The sequence below is a fragment of the Podarcis tiliguerta genome, assembly GCF_965153285.1.
Source record: "Podarcis tiliguerta genome assembly, chromosome: 1".
NCBI classification, from domain to species: domain Eukaryota; kingdom Metazoa; phylum Chordata; class Lepidosauria; order Squamata; family Lacertidae; genus Podarcis; species Podarcis tiliguerta.
Window position 1 is genome coordinate 100,425,577 of NC_139534.1, and position 19,942 is coordinate 100,445,518.

General features: G+C 42.6%; 1 protein-coding gene across 2 annotated transcripts in view; it reads left to right on the forward strand.

Annotated features, from left to right (window-relative positions):
- The first annotated feature begins 6,428 nt into the window (after positions 1 to 6,428).
- The window catches only part of AKAP6 (A-kinase anchoring protein 6), a 247,747-nt gene continuing 234,233 nt past the window's right edge, over positions 6,429 to 19,942 (forward strand). For both annotated transcript variants that reach the window (XM_083452109.1, XM_083452110.1), the window contains exon 1: positions 6,429 to 6,539. The gene's annotated coding sequence lies outside the window, so the exon portion shown is untranslated. The remainder of the gene's footprint in view (positions 6,540 to 19,942) is intronic.

Genomic DNA, 19,942 nt, shown 5'->3' on the forward strand with positions numbered 1-19,942 from the left:
TGGAGCTGCTAAAAGCACACACTCTGGGTTGGGATGCATCCTCAGTTCTCTCCCAGTAACTGGGCCTCAAGGAAGACATTGTCAGCCGAGTCCTGCTTAGTATAAAGGATAAGCTACTGGACATTTGATACTCTCTCTGTGTGCATGTGCTGCTGCTTATTGCAATGCTGTGCATATAGAGCAGGGATGGGGAACCTGACACCCTCCAGATGTGGATGGATTAAAACTTCCATCCTCTCCACCCACTGGCCCTGTTGGCTGGGGCTGATGGGAGCGGGAATCCCACATCTGGAAGACTCCAAGTTCCTTTCCCTTGAGGAGCTTTCAGCAAGTTATTGGGCTAGCATTCTTTGCCCGCTCCAACTTCCCTTGCTTTCCCATCTCTTTATTTTACATCCAACCTGTGTCTGGGCATAATGTAAGCAGGAGTAAGGAGCAGAATGCCCTTCTTCTTCTTTTTATTTTTGCAAAACACCCCCCTTATTTATGCAAGGAAAGTTATGCAAAAAAGGATAAGTAGATACATTACAAAACAGAAGGTCAGATATATTTTGTCAGTGAGGCTATCTTCCTCTGATTCAGATGTTTTTCAGGATTTTACAGGGATCAGTGTTGGCTTGTGTCAAAAGCCAATCAGTTTGCATTTTCTAGATTTCCAGATTTTGGGATGGAGGTTGCAGCCAGCCAAGACCAAGTCTTTGTTCTGCCACTGATGTCTGCAACAGTACTGCCTGCCAGTACTGTACCTACTATGGTACCTGCAAAATAATATCCCCTCAAAAATCCACAGTTTGTAAGAGTATTTGCTCTTTCTGTTCAGTTCAGGTTTGCACTGGCTCAGTATGCTCCACTTCGAACAGATCTCCTCAAACACATTCACATTTCAGTGGATGCCAGGATTAGATACCAAGCCTATATAGTCCTGAAATATATATATTGGCTCTCAGTACGTTTCTGAGCACAATTCAAAGTGTAGCTGTTGACCTTTAAAGCCCTAAATGGCCTTGGCTCAGTATACACGAAGGAGCCTCTCCACCCCCATCATTCAGCCCAGACACTGAGGTCCAGTGCCGAAGGCCTTCTGGTGGTTCCCTCACTGCAAGATATGAAGTTACAGAGAACCAGGCAGAGGGCCTTCTTAGTAATGGTGCCCACCCTGTGGAATGCCCTCCCATTGGACGTCAAAGAAATAAACAACTATCTGACTTTTAGGAGACATCTGAAGGCAGCCCTGTTTAGGGAAGTTTTTAATGTTTGATGTTTTGTTGTGTTTTTAATATTCTGTTTGGAGCCACCCACAGTGGCTGGGGAGACCCAGGCAGATGGGCAGGACAGGACATACATGCATAAATATTATTATTATTAACAACAACTGCAACAGGGGATAATCTTGCTGTTCTTTTCCCCACTGATGGAAAGAGTGCCATCTGTGGTGTGTTATGCAAGCCCCACCCCCCCCAGCAGCCATGTTGTGTTATACCATAGCCTCATGACAGCCATTTTGTGACTGGCACCCATAGGATCCTAGTTTGCAACAATCAATGGCTAGTTTAACAAGCCAGCTTCATAACCCATGGTTTGAAATTGGCTTGTTGTGAAACTAACCATGGTTTGCAGCCATGATCTCTGGTCTGATCATGCTAAGTGCTAAGTGAGGATCCTTTAAACTCTGCCGAAGCATTTGATATAGACCATGACATACGCTTTTAGATACAAAACTATGCTTGATATGCAGTAAGCATTTCCCAAACTGCCTTCAGCATGGCTGTATATTTCCATTTTCTTCTCATTTTGCCTCAAGCAAAAGTTATGAAAGACTAGCCTGAACCATCTTGTTTTTAGTTCAGGGATGTTTCCCAGAAATTCAACACCCACTGTCTTTTTATATTGAACCAGATGACTCCTCAAGAAATCCCAGTAATGATGATTAGCACCTTTTGTTCCTCATCACAATGACTAATCTCTAAAGCCTTTTCTTCTAAATCGAAATGTAACTCAGATGATTTGATTGGTTTTCACAACCACCTGCTGGATCAGATCATTCACTACATTAGAACCTATTCTTTATTACATTTGCTTTTCCATGTGCTTTATCACAGAGTTCTTGAAGTCCTTGCAAATGTTTTTACTAATGTTGTTGTTTCGTCGTTCAGTCGTGTCCGACTCTTCGTGACCCCATGGACCAGAGCACGCCAGGCACTTCTGTCTTCATTTTTTACTAATACTAAACTAGCATTGCATGCACAAGCAGTACTGAAATCTGGGCTTACCTGATCCTCATCCATGATGAGATGAGAAGAATTTATTTTCACTTTTAAACTCATTATGTCCAAACTCAAAGAACTTTGGCTAAACTCTAGCTGCTGCAGGCAAGAATTGGTTGGTGGCTTATAATGCTGGTTTGAACTCAAACTATAGTTTAAACTAACTAGAATTTATCTAGGTTTGGACATAACTAGTAACTCCGGAGAAGTGGGGAAGGAAATGGGAAGCAAACCCAAGGCATGTGCTAAACCATAGTAATATTGATAGTGCATGTGCTAAACCATAGTTTAGTGTTGCATTCAAAGAAGAAGAAGAAGAAGAAGAGTTTGGATTTGATATCCCGCCTTTCACTCCCTTTAAGGAGTCTCAAAGCGGCTAACATTCTCCTTTCCCTTCCTCCCCCACAACAAACACTCTGTGAGGTGAGTGGGGCTGAGAGACTGTGACTGGCCCAAGGTCACCCAGCAACTGCATGTGGAGGAGCGGAGACGCGAACCCGGTTCCCCAGATTACAAGACTACCGCTCTTAACCACTACACCACACTGGCCCACTGTTCAGGAAAGCTCATGGGGTGGTGATGTGGGGTAATGCCTTCACTGTAGTGACACCCTGCCTATGGTACATATCACAATGTTATTGTTGGCATTAAGGCAATCATTAAACGTGCAGTTTCAACATGGTCTTTGGAAGAGGATTTGACAAGATTCACAATAATTTAATGGGCACTGCGTCCTATTCTGATCATTTTTTTTTAAAGTTGGTTTTAAATTGCTAGTTGAATTTTAACATTTGAATGCTTTTATGTTTATATTGTAGCCCACCCTGGCATCATAACTGACGAAGAGTGGTTTAGAAATTGAATGAACAAATAAACAATACTTAACCTGTTTTAGAATGCATCACCATGGTATCTCCTGAGGGCAAGTCTGCTACATTAGAAACAGGTGGTTCTACACTTTGATATTAGTTCATGGCAGAGTACAACAAAACTGTACTTGTTGATGGTTCTTACTACTATTGTTAACTCTCATGAACTGGCAGGACTGTCTGGAGGGGAAAGAGGAGGAAGAGATCCCCAAGAGTGGTGTAGTAGCCAGGACTGGGACATACTGGGGCAAGGAAGGAGAGGTTGGTGTTGGAAGTACTCACAGGGTGATGGAGGATGACAAGGGAATGGGGGGTCAGTGTGGTGTAGTGGTTAAGAGCGATAGACTCGTAATCTGGGGAACCGGGTTTGCGTCTCCGCTCCTCCACATGCAGCTGCTGGGTGACCTTGGGCCAGTCACACTTCTCTGAAGTCTCTCAGCCCCACTCACCTCACAGAGTGTATGTTGTGGGGGAGGAAGGGAAAGGAGAATGTTAGCCGCTTTGAGACTCCCTAGGATAGTGATAAAGCGGGATATAAAATCCAAACTCTTCTTCAGTGCACAGGAACCGGAGCAGCAGGATCTATAAGCAGAGCCACAGGGGCCCTGTCAGCACAAACATGGCAGGCTCTGAGGCATAGGGAGCAGTGGGCAGGGCACTCCAGGAGGCTGCGTCAGGCAAAGGCTCACAGCCCAGTTCACTAGTTGGCCAGGTGGGGCTTGCTAGCTCTGGGAGGGGTTATGTGATTCCTCAGCTGGAGTAGGCTTGCATCAGGGTCACTTGTCTCATCAAGGCCGAATGCTGCAATCAGCAGGCAAAGTAGAAAAGGGCAGCAGGGCTGAGGAACTGGGATGGTCAACTGCCCATGTTGAAAGACCTCTATTTGGATGTTCCAAGATATCTGTGGGACTGTGCTTCACTTGGAATTTTGGACCCTGAACTTTGGATTTTGAACTTTTGAATTGGATACATGGATTGATCCTGGACTGGGGGCTTGGCATACTGACCTGCTGCCAGGTAGGCCAGGGATTCAGGGCACTCTCGGCTGAACCTACCTCATGGGGTTGTTTTGAGCATTAAATGAGAATGATGTACACCACCTTGAGCTCTGTGGAGGAAAGGTGGGATATAAATGAAAATACATAATTTTCTTTTGTCCCTGACTTTTACGCAATATCTCATACATGCCACAATGTCCATAGTTCATTTAAAGAATCCTTCTGTGTAATTGAAAATTGCTCTTACGTAGTTTGAGTTCTTTGGCTATAACCTTTAAAGGAAGATATAGCCACAAACCAACCACACACACACACACACACACACTGTAAGGAGTTTGGCTGCAACATTGCTTTTGGCCATAAAACAGCACCAGAGATGTTCAGCCTGATTCTGTCAAGATCATATCTGCTCCCAACAGTTTCTCTTATACCTTGATAGTGCACTTAAATGTGTCCGGACTACTAAATGTATCCTAATCTTACATCTTAAAAAGGTAAAGGACCTCAGACAGTTAAGTCCAGTCACGAATGAATCTGGGGTCGCGGCACTCATCTCGCTTTACTGGCTGAGGGAGCCGACATTTGTCCTCAGACAGTTTTTCTGGGTCATGTGGCCAGCATGACTAAGCCGCTTCTGGCGAAACCAGAGCAGCGCACGGAAACGCCGTTTACCTTCCCTGCGGAACGGTACCTATTTATCTACTTGCACTTTGACGTGCTTTCGAACTGCTAGGTTGGCAGAAGCTGGGACTGAACAACGGGAGCTCACCCCATCGCGGGGATTCAAACTGCCAACCTTCTGGTTGGCAAACCCTAGGCTCTGTGGTTTAGACCACAGCGCCACCCCATTACTTCACAAGTAATGAAAATCCTAGAGAAGTTACTCTTTTAAGCTTATGCTGGAAACTTTGCATTTTAGTTGCAAATTGAGGACACACAGACACACACAAATTTAGTATGCAGGAGTACAAGTGCTCAAGGCTTGCAGACATTGGTGCATGAACTTATGTGGCATACTTCAGGCTCAGAGGCTCTCTAGACCTTTTGTTTTTCTCTTGGGCATATGCCTATGAAGCCTACAAAATCCAGAGCTTTTCTGTTGTGTTGAAAGGGGGTTTTCATGCATGGGAAAAGCAGTTTTGCCAAAACCTCTCTAATCTAAGTAGCGCTGGCAAAGAGCCAGAAATGTGTCATCTTTGTTTAAGTGTGAATTGTCACACTGCTCTATTTTAATTGTGCACAACACAGCCAGTATGAGTTGCATTCCCCTCTATGTTCAGATGGAAGATAGACTCCAGGTGCTGAAAGTAATGGGTCTCTCTCTCCCCCCCCTCCTCGACCCCCCACCAATCACGAACCACAACAATTAAAAAGGAAGGTCTGTTTACTGTACTCCTGCTTGGCCTGTGCCACTGTGGCCCAGAAGGCACACAGATTGCTTGCAGCCTCCCTTGAATCTTCATTTGTGTGTCTGTCTGATAGACAGATGAAAGGCAGGCTACTCAGCATGCAGATGATATTGCAGGTTAGTTTACAGCTGAGAAATGATGGGGCGTTTTTTTTGTTTTCATCCCTTGACTGGCTAGAAAGTTCTCATCTTGTAGAGGGGAAAACAGCTTTCTTCCCCCTCCCCCCGCCCCCATTTTAAAAAGAGCTTCGCAAAATAGCTGGCACAGGATAGCTGGCAAATGTACGTTCCACACAAACACACCCCGCCAAGCAGACACTAGCAAATAGAATTTCGAAGAAGCATCAGAGTATAGGAACAAATTTGTGTAGGACAGGATTTAAAAGACCTTGGTTCATGTTAAGGGCCCTCAACACTGTAAACAGTGTTTCACAAATTGGTCTCCACAACTTATGCACAGTGTGATGTTTAGAAGATGATTTTCATAAGCCATGCTGAATTAATGTGTGGATTTTATGTTTTCCTCCGTTTAAAAAAAAAAAGTGGTGGATTACAGTTTGTATAGATCAAAAATGCAATTAAAAACCTTTTTAAAAAAAATAATGTGTTGAATATGTATGCATGTGCATAGTTTGCAATTGCACACAGAGAGAAATGCTCAGGCAATATTTTCCCTGAATAATAAATATATTGTTACGATACTTAGGTTAAAAAAAATAATACAATGACACTGCACTTTCCCAATACTCCCTTGCATTTCCTTTCCCTTTTTACTGTCTCTTTAAAAACCTTCTGTATTGTCTTGGGCTCCCCTGGAAATGCAGTAAGGATTCCTATCACATCTCGGTTGCCATGGCAACAGCAGCCTTTCCCATAATGAGCTGCATCATCTGAACTGATGTCACAGCATCATGCAGCAGGTCAAACAAGGCACCTCCTAGTATTGCATCCTACAGATTGTGCTGTAAACATCAAAAGAGGATGGTGTGAGCAGGAGATGGTGAGTGTTAAACATCCGCCTATTCTTATTTGTCTCTGCCGCTTGCCTTATCTGTACGAGGCTCTCCTATTTTTAGAGTGTCTGAGTTTTGCCTCCTGAGGATGGGTTTGGAGGAAAGATGCTGCATGTCTAAATATAATTTTTCAGGCAGAAAGGCTTAGACAAAGGCCTACAAGAGCCTCACGGAGCCCAAAATATTAGTAACTGACCTTGCTGCTTTCCGGAAGCGGGCCACAATGTATGTAAATTGCACACCTTAATTTGTGGCGCACCTTTTCCAATAGGTTTTGTGTGAGACAGCGATAGCTTATTCCTATGTTGTGGATTCAAAAATATTTAAAATGTCCACAGCCACTTGCCTCGAAATGAGAAGTGAGCATCTATATTCTTAATCTTTGGAAATCTTTGGGGGTTTTGCAGAATCATTATTTACCTCCGGTGGGCTTTGATAGGAGGAGAGGAGGTTAAAAAAAAATGCTAACCAGTGCTGAATAAGCACTTGGCACTGCGTTGACTTTAAATGGAATTTTCTGCTGCTATTTTTTAATGGCTTATAAACCATAAGGCATGAAAACTCCCCATCTGTGGAGGAGAATGGGGTCCCCCCCATCTAAGAATGTTGTTGTGAACCTGTAGAAGGGAATATTTAGTGACTCTTGGGTATACTCCTTAGAGGAAAGAAAGCAAGTCTTCCACTGCAATTGCAGTAAAGGAGTAGCCAGCAAAGCCAGGTTCCCATTTGGTCCTGCTAGTCTTACATAAATATAGTAAGTATACACTATGGTTGTATTAACTGGCTCTTAACCAAAGGCAAAACAAAATATTCTCTTAGAATGTCAGTTGTGTGTTTAACATCAGGGTGATTTTGAGCCCTTATTGATGGCATCTAAATGTTTTTGCTTCGTAATCATCCCCCTCCCTCCCTCTCTCTCTCTCCTGGGAGCCAAAACATGGGCTTCATTTAGCTTTCAGTAGGACCTGGGTGGGTGAGATAGAGCAATTCATTGTCTCCCAATGTTTAGATGAGTCATTGTTTTATCTATTGCTGTTAAAAGTAAAGAAAATACCAGACACGTGTTGGTTTAGCTGACCAATATGTCCACTAGGAATTAGGGAGTGGTCTCCATTTCTGCTTTGCTTATTATAGTTATTATTTTTTAAAGAATAGACGTTGCTGGTAGTTTTGTTGTTTGATCAAACAGCCGAAAGTGCAAGAGGACACTAATACAAAGCATAAGCGAGAAAACGTAGGAAAGAACTAATTGTTTTTCATAATCATAATAAGCACAAAGGCCTCATCTGGCATTATCTGTAATGGATCTTTTTGATCTTAATTGGGTCGCCTGCACTGTAACCTCCGAGCATTTGCTGGCATGGTCTAAGTCTACATCTGTCCTTTTAAACCAGGAAAACGACATCAGGGAGTGCTTTATTTACTGTGACAGTTTTAAAAGGGACATTGTACTGTCCTAAGAAAGGAAGTCTCTGGGGTCTACCGGATGATGCAAAAAAGGCATGAGTTAGCAAGACAGGGAATGTCTGGCTACTGGCTGGATTATGTACCCCAGGCAAATAAGTTATTATTTGAGAATTGGCTCCTAGAGCAGATGCACCTGCTCGGAAGCAGCACCCTTGTTGTCTGGGTCCAACAGCACTTGACAGCAGTGGACGTACATCTCTGGGACAGAGGAAAAACATGAAATGTGCAAATAGCAGACATTGTCCAGGAAAAAGCAATCCTGCATCATCTGGGTACATCCAGTTTTATGAAGCTTTTTGGTTAAAAGACTGAGAATAATTTCAGGCAAGATGGAAGGATTAACTAAGATGCCCAGTGCGTGCTACTTAGTACTGGAATTCTACTAAGTACCGTATTTTTCGCTCTATAAGACGCACCAGACCACAAGACGCACCTAGTTTTTGGAGGAGGAAAACAAGGAAAAAAATATTCTGAATCTCAGAAGCCAGAACAGCAAGAGGGATCGCTGTGCAGTGAAAGCAGTGATCCCTCTTGCTGTTCTGGCTTCTGGGATAGCTGCACAGCCTGCATTCGCTCCATAAGGCGCACACACATTTCCCCTTACTCTTTAGGAAGGAAAAAGTGAGTCTTATAGAGCAAAAAATACAGTAAGACTCGATGGGGATAGTCAGAAACAGAACATCCCCACAGAATCCCCGCAAGCTGCATTTTCCAGAAATATAAATTTGGTTCCCATAGCAGAGAGAGTGTGCCTCCATTGTGAAGTACCTTGTAGCCAAATGGACAGGGGTCATAGGTCAGTGGTAGGGCATGCACTTTGCATTCAGAAGATCCCAGATTCAATCTCTGGCATTGCTAGGCAAGGCAGGAAAAGGTTTCTGTAAACAAGGAGCACATAAGTCAGTGTAGAGAATACTGAACTGGTTAGACCTATGGTCTGGGTCAGTATAAGGCAGCTTCCTGCATCTCTACTTGATAGACTGAAAGCAGAGTTGCATGTTTGCATGAAGGACCTTATTGCTACATAATGCCACTACACTTACAGTTATTTGACTCAATTCGCTAGAAATTTTATAGAAGACTGTGATAAAATGGCCAATCGTCTTCACGTTCATTTTTCAAGCATTATCTTTCTCTTGGCACTACTTCTCATTGACAATACCCACTGCTAATAGATCGGTGATAAAATAACTTCAAGATATCATATCCAGTATTGAGCCAAGTACTTTAATTTCTCTGTCTATTTTAAAACAAACATTTGTTTTTATTTAAACTGATTGCTGGCCACTTTCTGTAGAAAGTTTCTAGAAATAACATGATGCTGCCTGCTGCTGGGGTGGGGCATAATGACAGGGTCTGAACAATAACTGGCTCTTATTTGGAGCAATTAGCCTGGCATCCATCAAAGAGTCTTACACAATGATCTCAAGTCTGATATCCTGTCCTTTCCGATCATTTACTGGTCCTGAAGGTAGCACTTTTCTTCTTCATACTGCTGCATTTGATCTTAGGCAATTTCTTTTACACATGGAAATACTCAGGTGGTCAGTAGTAAAGTTTGAGGTGTTCTTAAAAAGTCATTGTTTGGGGCCACAAGGACAGCATAAAATATTATAGAATGAGGTGCATTTGTGGTTATTCAACCTTTACTTTGCTAATAATGTTATCGGTAATTTTAATTAAAATAAATGTTATGAGTCCTATGGCCAAATAAGAAGAATTCAGGTAAGCTCAAGATAAAAGATGTACTAATTTCTAGAAATGGGAGCCTGTCTTTGTAGGTATTAAGTTAACATATGTTAGCAGAACCAAAAGGACTAATTATCACAATTAGTAGAATTAATCACAAGCTAAAAGTGTGGGTTTTTAATTGGAATTTCCTCTGAGATGGGAAAAGCTATTCTATCCTGATGGAACTATGTGATGCACATCTGTTGACTGAATATATAGAAGATTCTGTGTGTCTCCTCCACCCCCCCAAAAAAAGAATTATAAGAGAATTATCTTCTTTAAATATCATATCACCTGTATTAAGATATAGCACTGTTTTACTTTAATCAATTATTTTAACCAATTAATTAAAAGGAAAGGTGAAAATTGCCTAAATGCTTTAATCTCTTCATCTGGCAACTATCAGCATGAAAGCAACACAGTGATGCTCTGAAATAAGAGGTCAATTTGCAGCTTCCTCTGTTAACTTAAAAAAACTTGTTTGCTAGGAATTTATTTCTTGGATTACTGGTCCAGAGAACTGTCCTCTTCTCTAGACTGGGCATGTCCAGCTAGAAACTGATTTCTATTAAATGGAAATCTGCAAGCATATGACTCAACAGACCAAATGCATTTTGGACTGCCTGGGACATGACTATCCTGCCAGTTTTTTGCAATTCCAGAGTGTTGGCAAAAAGCAGGTGTTTTATGTAAGCAGCCATATATTTTGATGGGTGTCATTTGGCTAGACAAGTTTTGTAGACCTTCAGTAATGAAAATTATAATTACAAAAAAAAGATGCAAGTATATATAGCAGAACTGGAATTTTCTAGCTCATTCCACTAGCATTCTTTACATAACATCTATTTACTGTTGCCGTTAAAGATACATTGTTCCTTAGGGATGTTTGATGCCTTTATCTTGGTTTAGCCATAACAGCAAAACATGCTGTATTCCTCTGTATCATCTGAGTCAGGTTTAAATAAATACGGTTACGAGAACTAGCAACAGTGAGGTTCACATGTTGCTCTACAACTTCCCTTTCCTTCATCTACATGGAGGAAATTATAAACTTCTGCTTTTAGTTTGTGGTAAACTATGGTTTATTGTTTTCAAAGTTTGGTTTGCTCCAAGCTAAAGGTGGAAGCTGCCACCCTGTAGATGTTGTATGATGTCATCAACCCCAGCCAGCATGCAGAGCTCAGGGCTAGATGGGCATGTTGATGTCAGGGGTGGGAACACAGCACACAATCCTGCACTCTCTTCCAAGCATTGAGAGGGCGTCTGAACTGGGCAGTCAGCTCATGGTGAAGTGTGTCTTTCATAGGATCTCCTGGCTTGCATCGTATGATCTTGGTATGACCCCAAACTACTTTCAATCTGCTGAAAGTTGTGGAGAGCCTCACTCCCCCACACCTGCATTGATTCAGGGCCTATGCTGACTTGTGTTTGGATCCAAACTGCTAATTTAAGGCCTGCTTCAGTTCATTACAGTGGTACCTCTGGTTACGAACTTAATTCGTTCCATTGGTCCGTTCTTAACCTGAAACCGTTCTTAACCTGAGGTGCCACTTTAGTTAATGGGGCCTCCCGCTGCCGCCGGTGCACAATTTCTGTTGTCATCTTGAGGTAAAGTTCTTAACCTGAGGTACTACTTCCGGGTTAGCAGAGTCTGTAACCCGAAGTGTTTGTAACCCGAGGTATTTGTAACCTGAGGTACCACTGTATACGGGACTATAATCTGCCAGATGAGATTAATATACTTATTTAAAACATTTTGCAGTCCCATTTATGGACAGGATGCTCCTGACAGAAGAGGCAGATAATTCTCCCCCTCCCCCTCCACCTCTCCTGCTGCTTCAGAGGGTCAATCTCCAAAACAGATTTGGATGAAAGTTACCGTTTTACTTCCTCCAGCAGCAGCATCACAGGAGCAGAATTCTATTCAGAAGATGGCCTTGCCAACAACAGGAAACTCAGCACCCCAACAATCAATAAAATCAAAACAAAAGCAAATAAGCAATAAAAGTGAGAATGCATGAAAAGGTGATTGGAGCCACTCATGCTACATGCCTGTAAGCCCTCGTAACTCCCCTATCAGTTTTGCTCCCAGGGCTTGCAGGCTTCCATCATGTGGAAACCACTTCCAGTGGCTGGAAGTCAACCTGCATTCTAGCTTCCAGTCCTTGTGACTTCCAACCAAATGACGTTTTCACCTCTTCCCTGTTTTCACCTCCAAACTTCCCTGAATAATTAATTTAAAGACTTTTGAAGCTTGCTTGCAGATCTCCTCCAAAGGTCTTCTGAAATGCTGTGATTTCAGCAGGGGGTATCTTCTTCATCTTGGTTCTTTAAAGAAACAATATGGTGATTCCAAAATCATAGCATACCCTCCAACATTTCTATGATGAAAATAGAGACGACCTGTTCCATAATGATAATTTTACTATTTATATCCCACACATCTTACTGGGTTGCCCCAGCCACTCTGGGCAGCTTCCAACATACATGAATAAAACATTAAACATTTTTAAAAAACTTCCCTATACAGGATTGCTTGGGGGTTGGATAACTCCATACCCTCCAAAATTTATCCAATGAATACAGGGACATTTTAAGGAAAAGTAGGACATTTCGGGATCAAATCAGAAATTGTGATGGCTTCTCTAAATTGGGGACATCCCGGGAAAATAGGGATACTTAGAGGGTCTGTCATAGTTATAGGGCCATGCCCACACAACCTCTGAGCAGTGCGTAGTTCTGGTGTTTAGTTTTCTCTGGATGGCAGGTGATCCTTTGTAATATTTGTGTTATTTACAAATTTACAAGTACAGTGGTACCTCAGGTTACATACGCTTCAGGTTACATACGCTTCAGGTTACAGACTCTGCTAACCCAGAAATAGTGCTTCAGGTTAAGAACTTTGCTTCAGGATGAGAACAGAAATCGTGCTCCGGCTGCACGGCGGCAGCAGGAGGCCCCATTAGCTAAAGTGGTGCTTCAGGTTAAGAACAGTTTCAGGTTAAGAACGGACCTCCGGAACGAATTAAGTACTTAACCCGAGGTACCGGTGGCAGGAGGTCTCTTTAGGAAAAGTTTAAGAACGGTTTTGGTTTAAGAATGGACTTCCAGAATGGATAAAGTTTGTAAACCGAGGTACCACTCTAGACCATAATGGGAGCAAACAGGCACTCCTTCACCAGGCAGCAGATCATCTAAGAATTTATGCATTCCTCCTAAGGTTACAGCCCCAGTGCCAGCTGATTCCAGCTCTTTCTCTTTCAAAAGTTGTCACCTACTGTGTTTTCCACTGTTCTCATTCATACATGGGCGTGTGCACACACAGACACGCATACACACATTAGCAGCAGCTGTGGCTTAGTCTGGCTAATCAGCTTCTGGGAGAGAATCCCAAAGTACTTTGTTCCTCTTTCATGTAATGATGAAATACTTGTCTTTCCTGGACAGTTTCAATCTTAGCAAGGCTGACTCAGCCCTTTATCATTCAAAGGTCCAAGAAAGAGCTTGTAAGTTAGAGCAAGCTACCCAGCAGACGATGTCTGGATCTTGTCTCTTAGACAAGACGTTACAAACACTGTCTGTTTGGCATAGATATGGTATGTTTTCCAAATGAATATTTTATCCTATCTCTTTTCAGACAAAACTCTTCCTCTTTCTCCCTCCCTCCCTCTCCTATTTTCCCAATTGTGATCTGCTTTAATTCTAAATACAGGACTGGGGGAGAGAAGAAAACAGCAATATAGTAATTACACTAAACATGTTTAATAAAAGTAAAATGTACACTCCCCACATCTTGTTAATATCACATTGTGTTTCTCCATCATGGCTATCACAGTGATTTTGCATATAGTATTGCAGTGTTTTCTCTTGCTTTCAGAAACTGAAAATTAAAGTTTTGGAATCCTTGTAGACCCAGGGGTTCCAAACCTGGCACCCAGGGGTGCCATGATGCCTGTGGAGGGTTTTCCTGATTTCCCTGGACAGGGGCCTAAGATGCTGAGCTTCCTTCCTTTCAAAAACAAGTCTATAGCTCTCCTGCACAGAAAGTTCTTACTCAAAATGTATAAGCATTTCTTCAACATGAGAGTGGGTGCGGTGTGCCCTCCTTGTAAATTCCCCCCAGCAGGATATTCGGAAACATGCATGTTGTTACACACACTGAACTTTTGAGGATAAATGGGGCTTCCCCCCCCCAGCCAGAACTCATCGGAACTGAGTTCTGGCATCTCTCAGGTGGGCGCCATTTCCATTACAGTGGTACCTCAAGTTACAGACGCTTCAGGTTACAGACGCTTCAGGTTACAGACTCCACTAACCCAGAAATAGTACCTCAGGTTAAGAACTTTGCTTCAGGATGAGAACAGAAATTGCGTAGTGGCAGCAGGAGGCCCCATTAGCTAAAGTGGTGCCTCAGGTTAAGAACAGTTTCGGGTTAAGAACAGACCTCCAGAACGAATTAAGTTCTTAACCCGAGGTACTACTGTATAAGAGAACAAGGGAGCCGTTCATGGTGAGTTACAACACCTCTTTGTCTAGAAAAATAGCACTGAGGATAGAGATATTTAAAAACCCAGACAACACAATCATTCCTCCACACCCACATTTGCACACCTTTGGGAAAATTGAGAATTTATATTGTTCATTTTGACCCTTGTCCCAATGTTTGGCTCAAATTAGGAACACAGAAAGCTGCCTTATACAAAGTCAGACTCTGGGTCCATCCAGCTTAATGCTGTCTGCACTGACAGAAACAGGCTCGGCAGGGTTTCAGTCAGGCGTCTTTCCCATTCTTGCCTGGAGATGCCAAGGATTGAATCTGGGGCTTTCTGCACGCAGAGCAAATGCTCCTCCACTGAGCTACAGTCCTTTCCCGTAAAGATATCCATGACATTTTGCCTCAGAAGAAACACTAGGTAGCTATGCAGTTGAGGTAGGGTCATATAGCTTAGCTTGCTGAAGAAAAAAGGTGGAGCAAACCTGCTGCCCTGATCATGCATATCTGGTATCTGACTGGTGCACCTAGTAGTTTCCTCCTTTGGCAGATGCTAGGCTGTGGTTGAGACATTTAAAACATGCAGAAACAGATGCATTTGTCTCAGCTATGTGGTCAATCCACTAGAAATGACTCAAATTCTCTGTCTTTGGTAGCCGAAAGCGCTGGGCTGGGCTCCAAAGAATGCAGCGCAGCTGGAATAGCAGCATTAGTGCAGAGCCTGTGTGGAAGTTGCTCCTTTGACTTGCAGCATTTTTCTTTTTCTTTCTTTCTTTTTTAATGTATTTTTCTTTTGATCCGTCTGCAGTTGCAATGGTTTCATTTCAAGCTCTTGCTTCAATAGGCCTCCACCCATTCTACTTGGCCAGTGTTCAAAAGAACCAAAGGCTATATTTTTCTTGGAGAACCGTGGAATTCTTCACCCATGGAACTATGGTCCTCATTTTAGAAACAGCTGCTGAGTAGATTTCTCACCTCCCACGAGCTTAGTGGGAGTTCACATGCTTTAAAATGATGGATTCTGTAGTATCCAGTTCCAACTAATGACAGTGTTAACATTTGCCTGAAGGAGCTTTTAGCCCAGACTTCCTGTAACCTGATTCTTGACTCCTTACCTGGAAGTGATTCATGCTAATTTCTTAGATTTATTCTCCATCCATAGTAGCTTGTCTTACACTGCAAATCAAGAATCTCACAATCGGAACATCTTGAAATTTCCCCTTCTCAGTTATTAGCTTGGAGCTCAGTGAGCTATTAGTATTACTATTGCTATTTCATAGAATCATAGAATCATAGAGTTGGAAGAGACCACAAGGGCCATGGAGTCCAACCCCCTGCCAAGCAGGAAACACCATCAGAGCACTCCTGACATATGGTTGTCAAGCCTCTGCTTAAAGACCTCCAAAGAAGGAGACTCCACCACACTCCTTGGCAGCAAATTCCACTGTCAAACAGCTCTTACTGTCAGGAAGTTCTTCCTAATGTTTAGGTGGAATCTTCTTTCTTGTAGTTTGGATCCATTACTTGTCATAACAGTTAAAAATTCAGAATTTAATACAATTTAATACAATTAAAAGAAATTACAAGCACAGGAATAGGGTGGGCCCTGAAGACGCACATCTCAGGTGTCAAAGGCCAGGGGAAAGAGATGCATCTTCAGCATTTGCCAAAAGCTATATTGTGAAGATGCCTCCTCTGTGGGGAGGAAATTCCAGAGAATTGCTTGCAAAAAATGTACACATTAGTAAAAGCTGCATACAAAAGCTGCATTGGACTACTGCAATGCGCTCTATGTGGGGCTACCCTTGAAGGTGACCCAGAAACTACAACTAATCCAGAATGCGGCAGCCAGACTGGTGACTGGGAGCGGCCGCCGAGACCATATAACACCAGTCTTGAAAGACCTACACTGGCTCCCAGTACATTTCCGAGCACAATTCAAAGTGTTGGAGCTGACCTTTAAAGCCCCAAACGGCCTTGGTCCAGTATACCTGAAGGAGCGTCTCCAGCTCCATTGTTCTGCCTGGACACTGAGGTCCAGCTCTGAGGGCCTTCTGGCGGTTCCTTCGCTGCAAGAAGCCAACTTACAGGGAACCAGGCAGAGGGCCTTCTCGGTAATGGTGCCCGCCCTGTGGAACGCCCTCCCATCAGATGTCAAAGAGAAAAATAACTACCAAACTTTTAGAAGACATCCAAAGGCAGCCCTGTTTAGGGAAGCTTTTAATATTTAATAGGTTATTGTATTTTAGTGTTTTCTTGGAAGCCGCCCAGAGTGGCTGGGGAAACCCAGCCAGATGGGCGGGATATAAATAATAATAATAATAATAATAATTATTATTATTATTATTATTATTATTATTGGGAGAAGTTAAGGGGAAACACTTTTCAGGAGGATATTTAAAGGAGCAATCGTAAATTTGTTGCAGAAATGTGGAGAATTGAATTTAAGGTTTGAAAAATATGAAACTTGGAGAACTGAAATTGACAAATTTGCCCATCCCTAAGTGCAGCATTAGCAATGCAAATAGGCATTGCAAAGATCATTGCTTGTAACTGCATTTCGTAAGTGCATCTGGGCACAGTCTAGAAATCACACAGGTAACATAACCAACTTGAATAAAATATTGGTGGGGGGTCAGGTAAGTGGGGTGGGCCCTGCATAACTGATCACATGCAACCCCCCCCCCTTTGAATGGCAATGCCCATCAGTTTTGGGGTGCGGCCCCATCAAATATTTTATTGGGGGACCTGAAGGGACCTTGGCCCTTAGGAGTTGGCTCCCATGTACTTCCATTAATTCTAGAAGGATTTAAGCACATTAATTGTACATTAAATTTCATCACTTAATCTTCTCCCCTTTCCTTGAGTTGTTCTGTATTTCTGTTTTGCTCATCTGATCTATAGAATTCTCTAGAAAACCCTTGGGTGACTATCTCTACTCCTGAAACATTCAGTGGTCACACTTGGATCCTTAATATCTACTTGCTCCTACTTATTTTGTCTGGTCCATTACCTTGTAAAGCTTTAAATGGGATGAGATTGCATACCTTGTCTGAAAGCTGAAACAGAGGGTGGTCCAAGTTTTATTCTGGGAATCTCTCCAGTCCCGGAGTTGAAGCTGCAAATGCTGCTTATTTGCAAAGATGCAATGAACGCATACACTATTGAATACCTCCCCTGTTCCTGTCTTCTAAACTAGTTCTAGTGGTGAGTATGTAAATGTACACCTTGGCCATCCTAACAATCGGATTCAAGTTTAGCATCATGTCTTGACTGGCACCCTAAACCGGAGGAAGATCAGGATCTACTGTCAGATCGCTGGTTGATTTGAAGTAGATTAGCAAGGATTTCTGATTCTCTAGTTTTTTAACAACGACAACAGCAAAACATCTTCCTTAATTATACATCTAATATGAAGTGTGTGGGAGGGGGGTTTATGTGGGCAGATAATAAAATTCCTGGGCTCCAGGTTATTTTATTCTAAATGCATGTCTTCCGCTACAGACTCTCTTTGGTGAGTCTCAGGATTCTGATAAACAAGACAAAGTAGATCCCAAAAGGTTCAAGTCTGCCTGTCCATGCCCTATACTAGTTTTGTTCTCAAGAGGCTCTCAATCTGGTGCTATTACATCAATAGTCAGAAGATTTGACTGAGTGTCTCATTTGTGCCAGATGGCTATAAAATGAGAGTCCGAGAGTCATCAGTATCAACATCAGCATAGGAACAGATGTAAAGTGCTATTAAGTGCCATTTTAATGCATATGTGACAGAGAGAACAGGAAAGCAAATGACTTAAAAATAAAACGTAAAGATACATACAGCAAGTCCCTTTGAAAAGTGCAAAAATGTTTAAATCATGGCGTTGTAAAATAAACAAACACACCCAGCAAGTCCTGAAAACCTGCTAAATTAGCAGTTTGTTTTCTTTAGAAGACTATTGTTTCTTAATAAGTGGATGGCACTTGCATCTTACACTTACGAAGCTACATTGACACTAAACAACAACAGCCACAACTAAAGAGAGAAAGGGAACTGTTCATGCAATGCTACTTGAAAGGTAGATGCACTGTGCAGTAGTTTACCATATAGTACCAGATTTGAATGACATATAACCTCTGCACATGTTTATTTGGACTACTGGGGGTTGGTGTCTATTTGATTCAGCATTAACAAATGATAGAGAAAGCAACCAAATTGAATAAAAAAAATCTGTTTCTCTCCCACCTCTTGCCCTGCAGTAAGCCTCTCTGGTACATTAGAGAGAGGTTTGAGTACGTTGTCAGCGATATGCTGATGACACACAGCTCTACTACTCCTTTACATCTGCAGATGTGGCAGTGGACATGCTGGACCGTTGTCTTGACTCGGTAATGGACTGGATGAGAGCCACGAAACTGAAGCTCAATCCAGATAAGACTGAGGCATTGTTGGTGGGTGGCTCCTTAGACTGGATGGAAGGGAGGTTGCCGCCTCTTGATGGGGTTACGCTCTGTCCAAAGGGTAGGGGGTACTTGGGGGTACTTCTGGATATTTTGCTGCCGCTTGAGGAGCCTGGAGTACCTTCCATTAGCTTTGGTTGGTGGCCCAGCTGTGCCCCTATCTGGACAGGGATGGTCCATACCCCTCCAAACCAATAATCCAGGGGAGGGGGAAGATGGATTTCCAATGACTAGCAATGGAGATATTAGCTGCTGCTAATATAAAAACAAGAGGTTTATCATTGAATCGTAGAGCTGGAAGGGACCACGAGGGTCATCTAGTCAAATCTTTTTGTCCAAGGTAGGGCTTGAACCCTCAACCCTGAGATTAAGAGTCTCATGCTCTACCAACTGAGCTAATGCAGAATAGGGTCTGTGGGAGGGAGGGGTTATTGGTTAAGCATTTCTCCATATTCGTGCAGTGGACCAACTTCTTGCTTGTTCTTCTCTTGCTTCAAACATAACCAAAGAAACCTCTTTAAAAATAATTTTAAATCTATCTTGCAAGCCTGAAATCATTCTGAGCTTTGACATGCCTGACCTTCTCCCTGCAATTGCTGGCCACTCCTGTATACTATTGTTTCACGATTTTTCCCTTTCTTCCCTTTCTTATACATGCCCTTCTTAAATTTCAGCTCATATAAAATCTCCTTATGCAGCTATTCCAGTTTCTTTAGATGCCTCCTGCTTTTTGTTGTTGAAATTGTCTGCATTCGGGCCTTAAATATTTCTGCTTTAAGAAACTCCTATCCCTTTTCTGACCGTGGGCTCTCACTCAGTAGGTCCTTAAGCTCTTTGAAATCAGCCTTCTTAAAGTCCAGAGTCCAACTACACTCAGCTTTTCCTCTGTATAATGAAAACCGAGATGACATTATCATGATTGCCAGTACTTCCATTCATCAATCAGTTCCTCCCTGTTGGTGAGAACCAGGTCCAGGATAAATAGTCCCCTTATTGCTTATTTCATCTTATGGGAAATGAAATTGTCAATCAGGCAATTGAGGAATTTCTTGCAGAGCTGGAGTTCCAACATATATTGGGATAGCTGAAGTCTCCCATGATTACTATATTTCTCCTATTTGAATGTTTGGTAATCTGCTCTAGGAAGGCATCATTCAAGTGTTCAGTCTGGCTTGGAGGTCTACAGCAGACACCTAAAGTAAGGTCACTGTTGTTTCCCTCTCCTACAATTTTTACCCATATACACTCAATGTGCCTTCC